General features: G+C 44.1%; 1 long non-coding RNA gene across 1 annotated transcript in view; it reads left to right on the forward strand.

Annotated features, from left to right (window-relative positions):
* Positions 1–9,094, forward strand: part of LOC144321753 (uncharacterized) — a 74,983-nt gene extending 65,889 nt beyond the window's left edge. The window contains exons 2-3 of the long non-coding RNA XR_013387281.1: positions 6,568–6,662; positions 8,619–9,094. This is a non-coding gene — a long non-coding RNA (uncharacterized LOC144321753). The remainder of the gene's footprint in view (positions 1–6,567; positions 6,663–8,618) is intronic.
* The last annotated feature ends 264 nt before the right edge of the window (positions 9,095–9,358 follow it).

Genomic DNA, 9,358 nt, shown 5'->3' on the forward strand with positions numbered 1-9,358 from the left:
ACTCTGTGTGTGTGTGTGTGTGTGTGTGTGTGTGTGTGTGTGTGAATCCCAGCTCTGTCCTCTGAGCTCTGCAACATCAAACAAGTCATTTCATCACTTTGTGACTCAGTTTCCTCATCTGTAAAATAAATAATACAGGTAGGAACTCAGAACAGTGTTTGGCAGAGAGTGAGGAGTCAGTATGTATCAGCTGAAGGAAGGAAAATATTGTCACATTTGACCAGCCTCTCCAGGAGTCAGGAGAGGGACCCCCTACCCACTCCCAGGCCTCTATGGTCCCTGGGCACCTTTTCAGAATTCTAGAGCTCTGCCACCCAGTTTGAATACTGTTGATCTAGGAGAAGACATGCCCAGAGAGGGCCAAGTACTTGTCTGAGGCCACACAGCTAATGGAAGAGCCAGGGCTGAACCTAAGAGCTCCTGCCTTCCAGCCTAAAGCATCTTTCTCCTTACCAGGCCACCTCTTTTATAAAAGCCCCACATCTGTGTCCCACTTGCATTGATCACACGAAGGCCCATGTGAAATGTTATTCAAAATTTGTCTCAAAGGGAGTGTGCAAGCTTGCTTTCACTGACCATGGCACCAACAGGAGTTGCACTGGTCTTTTTGGAATTTAAAAGACTTTCTCTTTGTAAGTGAATAATTTAGTTGGTTTTGCTATTATGCAGGGGGATGCCTGGGTGGCTCAGCTGTTGAGCGTCTCCCTTTGGCTCAGGGCATGATCCTGGGGTCCAGGATCAAGTCCCACAACAGGTTTCTTGCAGGAAGCCTGCTTCTCGCTCTGCCTATGTCTCTGCCTCTCTCATTTTGTGTCTGTCATGAATAAATAAATAAAATCTTAAAAAAATAAAAATAAATGCAGGGAGGTGTGATCAAATGCCTTCCTTTTCTTGCATATGTCATCCAAACCAGATGGAACCTGGATTGTCCTTTTTGAAAATTACCTGCCCTCCTCTACTTCCCTTATAAAAGCCACTATTCCCTTCTCGGCTAGGACCTAAGGCCTTCATGAGTGTCCTTTCACCTGTCCTGTCATCTTTGTCTCTTTCCTGCATGATAGAAATAGCTGCTTCTCTGTGTCTTGGCTTATTATTTTGCTGCCTCCCATTTCTTTCTTTACAGAGCTAAGGTGCATTAAAAAAAATCTCCTCACATCTTTTCCCTAATCCAGACTTTTTCTGGCTTCCCAAAATTTGGGGGTAAAGAGCCAAGATCCTTAGCTCATCATTTAAGGTCTTTTGTGATCTGACCTCAGTTTACCTATTCAGTTTCACGTTCCTCCTTCTTCCAAGACACAAATTATTTATACCTTACAGATAAATCAAGGGGCCACCCAATTATTCAAGTCTCTTAGGTAAAGAAGGTTGCTGCCAATGAAGTCACAGGGTCCTGGCAGTCGGCTTATGTTAGTTTCCTATGGCTGCTCTAACAAATTTATTTATTTGTTTGTTTATTTTTAAATATTTTATTTGTTCAGGAGAGACACAGAGAGAGGCAGAGACATAGGCAGAGGGAGAAGCAGGTTCCCTGCTTGGAGCCTGATGCACGACCCAAGCCGAAGGCAAATGCTCAACCACTGAGCCACCCAGGCGCCCCTACTCTAACAAATTTAGCGTCTTTAGACAACAGAAATTTATTCTCTTAGGGTTCTGGAGGTCAGAAATTCAAACTGAATCTTAGAGGGCTAAGTCACATTCGAGGAGAGGCTCCAGCCCCCTGCCTCTTTCAACTTCTGGTGGCTGTGGGCATCTCTGGGCCTGTGGCTACATCACTTCAACCTCCTCCTCCACAATCACATCGTCTTCCTCTCTTCTGTGTGACGTCTCCCTCTACTTCCCTCTTATAAGGACACTTGTGATCATGTTGAGGCCCCACCCAGGTAATCCAGGATAGCTTCCCTGGCATACCTGCAAAGCCCCATTTGCCCTATAAAGTGACATTCCTTGGTTCAGGGATTAGGACCTGGATATTTTGGGGGTCATTCCTGAGCCAAACACAGGACTCAAAACAAAACTCCATGATGCATTTCCATAGCCCTCTCACTCATGAGACACACTTCTTCCTGGCACCCTGAAATCATTACTTACCTGCTGTGTGCAGATTTCTATCCTTTTAGTTTGTATTTAAGCAATGGGGAGATACGTCTTATTCTTTTAAAGCAGGTTACATTGGATTTTGGCTAACACTGGATATCTCTGGATATCTAACAGATTATGTTATTGAAAAATTAATTGGTGTCTTGTTTTGTTGACTCCTGTGGGCTTTCCAGAAGGAACAAAAGCATTTTCTTCCCAGGCTTCAGCATAGCCTACAAAGCTCCCTACCCAGGGAGGAAACTGCCTGTGTTTCTAAAGTTTTGAGACTTTCGTTTTGTTTAATTTTTCGTTAGAGAAAGGAAGCAGATTTTCTGTCATCCTCTGGCCAGTAAACTGAGGCCCTCCTTGAGCAGTGATGGTTATCTTGAGTTGCTGGAGGGAGGGCATGAGGCTTTGTGCTCTGGGGTCTGGTAGTTGAAGAAGAGAGTGTCCAAACCCAGGGCACACTGTCTATCCTGTTCCCCTTTCCCCATTCCCTACTATGGGAGGGAAATTTTGCTATCATGAATTATGCCATTATGAACATTCTCAGGCATGTCTCCCGATGCACATGGGTTTCTCAAAGATGTACCTTAGAGTGGGAATGCTGGATCACATGGTGTGTGAACAGTCTTATAAATTAAAGCTAAATCAGTGACTGCTCCCACCTGGGATGTGTGTATCCCTTACTTCTCCACCATGTGGTTTCCCTCTACACCCTCTATCTGCAGAGGCTAAGAACGTACCAACTGGCCAAGCAGAATAAGAGTCCTAGGCCCGGCATCACAAAGCAGAACTTAGAGGAGTTGAGTTAGAGATGAGAGGCATAGCAATTAATTTAGAAATAAGTGATCACTGTGTTGACCAAATAAAAAGCAACGGGGCTGTTGTGGGCTGAAGGTCAGCCCTTTAAAACTTCTGCACTGCAGCTTGATTTCCTACTGATCTTGGCATTGGCTTGCTCTTGCCTGAGGAATGGTACATCTTTCCCCAAACGAGGTGCTCTCTGCCTCCAAGCTTTCATTTCTGCTTTCTCTCCATCTCAATTCCCCTTCTTACCTAAAAACCCATTTCAGATACAGCCTCCTTCATGGCATTTTCTCTGATCTCTAGGTGGAGGTAATAAAAATATCCTTCCCTTGGGTTCCATGGCCCTGTATCTGCCCTCTGTCCAGCAACAAGCTGGACATCACAGTTGTGTTGGTCTATGACTCATCTCCTCACTCAGAATTTTTTTTTTTTGAAGTTTAGGAAAAGCAACACAGCAGTATGAGAATAGAGAAAATAATCACTTCTATTCCACTGCTGGCAAACTTTTATCATGTTAATGTATTCCTTTCTACCTTTTCTGTCCACAAATTTTGAATTTGTAACACATTTGTAATGCAGTAAATGTTTTATTTTTTAACCCTTATTAGGTCAAAAGGCTTTTCTCCAATGTTGTGTCTATAGACTTCATCACAATTTTTAATAGTTACATGTAGAAACTTAACCTAAATTAGCTTAAGCATAAAAAGGATCTTTGTGGAGAGGATATTGAGGCATCTCACAGAAACCAACAATAGGTATGTGGCTAGGCTTTGGGGACCTCTGGAACAGGGATGCAAATGCTATGAGGTGTACCTTGTGTCTGTGTTAACTTCATTCTTTCCTTCTTCCCTCAGCTGACCAATCTCCTGTGTTTTTCCTGTCCATGTGGCAGAAAACACCTACTTACTGAGCCCAACCTTCACCTGTGTCAGTCCGGGCACCCACCAGAGACTGGTCCCCCTTTTTCAGGGAGAAGACTCCTCTTATGTTTGTAGGGACAAGGTCCTATTCTACTAACGTGAGTTATCATTAAATAGTCAGGTGGCTGGTATAGAAAAGGGGTCCAGGGAAGAGAATCCCATGGTGAGATTTTATATTGCTTCCAAATAACTGCTACTGTAGTAATGTCATATATTTGTATATAAACTTTTCCTTATTTTGAATTATTTTCTTTGGTCCAATTGTTAGAAATGGGATGTCTGGATCTTAAAGTTCATATATTTTTATATTCAATATTATTATCAAATTTATTTCAAAGAGTTATTCAATTTTACCCCCATCTAATAGCAGTGTGCAAGAGTCATTTCATTGTACCATTGAGAGCACTGGGCATTATGATTTGAAATAGAAATTTTACTATTTTAATAATCATAAAAAGATATCTCATTGTACTTTTTGTTAGTATTTTTCTGGTTACTACCCTTACGGCTGACAGTTTTCCCATATATTTGTTTTATTAGAAGGTATGACCGGGATCCCTGGGTGGCACAGCGGTTTGGCGCCTGCCTTTGACCCGGGGCGCGATCCTGGAGAACCGGGATCGAATCCCACGTCGGGCTCCCGGTGCATGGAGCCTGCTTCTCCCTCTGCCTGTGTCTCTGCCTCTCTCTCTCTCTCTCTCTCTCTCTCTGTGTGTGTGACTATCATAAATAAGTAAATAATAAAAAATGTTTAAAAAAAAAAAAAGGAAGGTATTCCCTTTTGGGAGTCGTCTTTTCCTGGTTTTGCCCATTTATCTAGTGGAGTGTTAATTCCTGTTCAGATATAATTACCTCTCCCTTTCATGTGTGCATTTCACTTTCTCTAACTTTCTTTTGGGGCATGAATCGTGGTCTAGCTTGTATTATAGTTATTTGTGTCCCTGTCTGATGTTTTTTATTAGATTGTAAGTTCCTGATGGAAAGAGCCAGGCCTGGACACCAGCCTAGCATGAAACCTTGTCCTAGTAAAACCCTCAGTAATGGTTATTGGATAAAATAAGCATATGGTTCCATTCTACATTATGCAGAAGTAATTGTGTAGCCCAAGTAGTGCCGTGTACAGGCTACAAGGATGTGAGAAGCGCAGACTTCATTCAGACTGAAGATCCATTATATGCTCTGGTCTAGAAGTGCCCTGGTGCAATCCTTCCCAGAGCTACAGGACAGTAGAGGAGAGAGAATTACACAATGATTGCATAGCCTATGATAAATCCTGCCTATCCCAAAGAGTTCCATGAACTCTAATGGGGCAGGAGCATAAATCCAAAATTATCCACATCAGGTATCAGCATACTTTCTGTAAAAGGCTAGATAATAACTATTATAAGCCTTATCTGCCACATACAGTCCGTGTCATATAGCTTTCTTTGTAATTTTCTATTCTTCTTATACCCCTTTAATAATGTAAAAACAATTCTTAGCTCATTGGCTATGCAGAAATGGCTGTGAGGTGTGCAAGCTGTAGTTTGTCAATCCTAGACTAGATTCTAGAGTCACAGAACATGTTAGCTGGAAGGGTCAATAGCCTCATTATTATACAGATGGGGGAACTGAGTCCCGGATGGCAGAGTTATGTGTTGGGTCCACTTGCTGATACCTGTGCTGAGCTGGGCAGCTGAGGGCTTTGCCTGGGCTTTGGCATGGTCCCTTCTGCCTGTCTTCTGGGATAATCTTCTCTGTTCCTCTTGTTTGTGCTACTGCTAGTGCTAGTTTTCCTCATCTTGGGAATTCTTTGACCCTATGTCCTCTTGAATAGGCGTTAGTGGTGATGGAAAAGATGGAGCAGCAGCATTATTAATTAATGCTTGTGTATCCCAAGAATTTTGTTGAGTGTAAAAGTGTTTTACTTATTACAATTGATTTTTACAGCAAAGGTGACATTCTTTATTCAACTGAATCATGTATGGGGCAGAAAATACTAAATATAATTGATTCCTCTCTCTTGAGATAACCCCCCTGACAAGTACACACTCAGCAGGACCTGAAGCTGCTTGTTCTGTCTCTAGAGGCTTCCTCTAGCTCAGTGCCTCACGCAGTCTCAGAGCTGGAGGGGCTGTGGAGTCTCCCTTGCCCTCCCTTCACTATGCAAAGAGGTAGGCCAGAGAAGGTGTCCTACTGAAGCTGTCCCTGATGGCGTGTTACCCCAGGGTCACAGGGCTCCTTGCAGATGCCTGGGCATTCAAGGCATCCAGCTCCAACCTGGTCAGGCAACATCTGTTCAGCTGTGGGTCTCCCTGGGCCACCATCTCTGCTTTTGTCAGGCTGTTTCCAGCAAGAAAAGCTCCCCCTACAACCCGTGTCTTTATTACTCTCTCTAGAAATGTTTTGATACCCAAACTTGGAATGGGCAAAATTTACAAGCAACAAGGAATGATGTGACCTTGTAATCAGATTGTTAGTTAGGGGGCTGAGTTTCTGGCTTTCATACTGCTTCTGCCCACGATGTGATTTGGGGTGTCTCAACCTCTCTCTAGGCCTCAGTTTCCCCTTTAGTACTAATTGAGGACTGATATGCATGTTCCTTGGTGTGTTTTGTTTCTGACAGCCTGAGTACCTCCAGGGAGCTCCTGGGACATAGATTGCCCCTACCCAATGCTGCCATCTTCCTGCTTAGATGGTCCTTTTAGTCTTCTGACCTCTTTTTTTTTGCATTTCTGCCCCACTCATGCTAAATGAATGATCAAAGCACTTTTCCTTACAGGCCTTTGTGCTTACTCTCCCTCTTTCTAGAATGCCGCCTCCTCCCCTCTTCATGGGGCTAACTCTGCCAGACTTGCTTGGATATCCACTGCTCTGGTAAGTGCTCCTCCAATGAGTTCTCTCTGCTCTTCCACACTGGGTTGCAGTGGTGGGTCCAAGGGGGATGTGGTAGCCTCAGCTCTGATTCTTCTCCGTACCACCATGCCTGTCATGGGTCTGAATACCAGTCAGAGAGATTGAGACCTGGCAGGAGACAGAGTAGGCATGGAGAGAAAAGAAGATATTTATGGAATGACTGAGCCATCTTTGCTTTCTAGATAAAGGAGGTTCTGGGGCTCTGACTGCTTCTGCTGTCTGCCCGTCTCATCTCCTGGCTCCATTTCCCTGAGCTCCCGGGGACCTAGGAATGTTGATTCATTTGAAGGGCCTGCATGGGGGAATTAGGGTAGTGGGGCAAGCTCACAGGCTGGACAGCAGTACCCCTTGGTCCCTGTGTGGGACCAGTGTGTCACTAGATACTCATGGTCACTTGTAGCCACTATGTTGTACTGTTCCAGGAAGGACCAGCAGTGGGATCAGGATTTGGGGAGGGAGGTCTTCTTTGGGTGGGGCAAAGGGTCAAAGGAGCCCTGGCCCTAGATTAGGGTTCAAGTTCAGCTCTGCCTCTGATTTTCTGGGTAGCCTGGAGCAAATCCCTATTTTCCTCTGGGCCTCAGTCTTCTGTACATTAAGGAGGTCAGAAGGGATGATCTTTAAAGCACCTTTCATATCAAAAAGGACATGAGGTCCTATGACTCACATACTGGGAGATGGGATAGAGACAGAAGCCATCCCATGGCAAGATGATAAACATTGCAGTGATTCATTCATCCTGAGGCTGTTCTGGAAATGGGTTGCTATAGATAGGGGCAGAGCTCAGCACAATTCCAGCAATCTGGACAGAAGGATCTGGAGATAGCCACATACCAGCCAGGGTAGCAACACATGGCACACTATTCACACTTTGGAAATGGGCCTGTGAATAGCAGCACCATCACTGTCTCCCCAGGCCTGGGTGTGTGTGTGAATGCATGTGCATATGTACAGGCAAGCGAGTGGACAGGTGTGCCTGGGAACATGTGCCTGCATATGAATGTATGCCACTGATGCATGTGAAAATATGTGTAGTATGTAAATGAATGAATGAGAAAGTATATTCATGTGTATTAAGGACAAAGCATTTTATATAGCTTCACTGTTCCGGGCAAACCAAGATCGGTGTTTCTTTGTTTATTTCCACATACCTGTGGGCAGACACATTCCTTGGTACGTGTGTGCACACACACATACACACACAGAGCTTCCAGGAATCAGCTTCAAGAAACATTCCTGCCTAGGGATGCCTGGTTAGCTCAGTGGTTGAGCATCCACCTTTGGCTCAGGGCGTGATTCCGGGTCTAGAGATAGCGTCCTGCATTGGGCTTCCTGTGGGGAGCCTGCTTCTCCCTCTGCCTATGTCTCTGCCTCTCTCTCTATGTCTCTCACGAATAAATAAATAAAATCTTAAAAAAAAAAAAAAGAAACATTCCTGCCTAACGTACTCCCACCCCATGCTTGTGATCAACCCCATTCTTTTATTTTTTTAAAAGATTTTTATTTTTTAGAAAGAGAGAGGGAGAGAGAGAGAGAAGGAGAGAGAGAATGAGTAGGGGAAAGGGCAGAGGGAGAAGCAGATCCCTGCAGAGCAGGGAGCCCCGACGTGGGACTCTATCCTAGGACCCTGGGATCATGACCTGAGCCAAGGGCAGACAGTTAACTGACTGAGCCACCCAAGTGCCCTAATCAATCCCATCCTTAAACCCCTTTCTTTGAACAGTGCTTCTCAGATTTTAACGTGCACATGAGCCATGTTAGAGATCTTGCTAAAATTCAGGTTCTGATTTAGCAGGTCTGGGGGAGGAATTGAGGGCAACTCTGACAGGAATTCAGGTGTCTGAACTGGGCCACAGAGGGCAGTGGGGTCATCTGATTTGGACTCTCTGGTTTCATGGCTTATTTTTTGCCTTTTTCTAGAGTCGTGGACCTCAACTTCATTCAGAAATGGAGTGTCTGGACATCATTGTTCCTTTTGTAGTTCACTGGGAAATCTCAACATGCAAATGGGAGGGATCCCTGGGTGGCGCAGCGGTTTGGCGCCTGCCTTTGGCCCAGAGCGCGATCCTGGAGACCCGGGATCGAATCCCACATCGGGCTCCCGGTGCATGGAGCCTGCTTCTCCCTCTGCCTATGTCTCTGCCTCTCTCTCTCTCTGTGACTATCATAAATAAATAAAAATTAAAAAAAAAACAAACATGCAAATGGGAACCAGAAAAACAGTTTACTTGAGGGAAACATGGCTCTTTTCTGTATGCAAAATATAGTAAAAACCATATGCTCATGGAAAAGTTGTTGAACTTGCAATTTTATTCTTTTTCTTATTAATATTTATTTCACCATTTGCCATTTGTTCACTTATTTTGTGAAAATCTCCACTCAAAAGTAGATAAGCAATTGCAAGCACTAGAGTTTTAAGGAAAATATCAAATAAAAAATTTAAATTCAGAAAATTCTCTCCGTGAATTTAATGTTATTATCATTATTTGGAAATTGAGAAATGACTGGCACCATTGAGTGGGATGACCCTATCCAATTCCTGAAACACCGGAACTGGAGAACTTTTCAATTTCCTCATTCTCTCTGATTCTAGAAACATGTATAACCTGAATTTCCTGGTCCTCACTCACTGTGGGCACAACAGAGTTTATATTAGCAAT

Source organism: Canis aureus, chromosome 10 (genome assembly GCF_053574225.1).
Source record: "Canis aureus isolate CA01 chromosome 10, VMU_Caureus_v.1.0, whole genome shotgun sequence".
Taxonomy (NCBI): domain Eukaryota; kingdom Metazoa; phylum Chordata; class Mammalia; order Carnivora; family Canidae; genus Canis; species Canis aureus.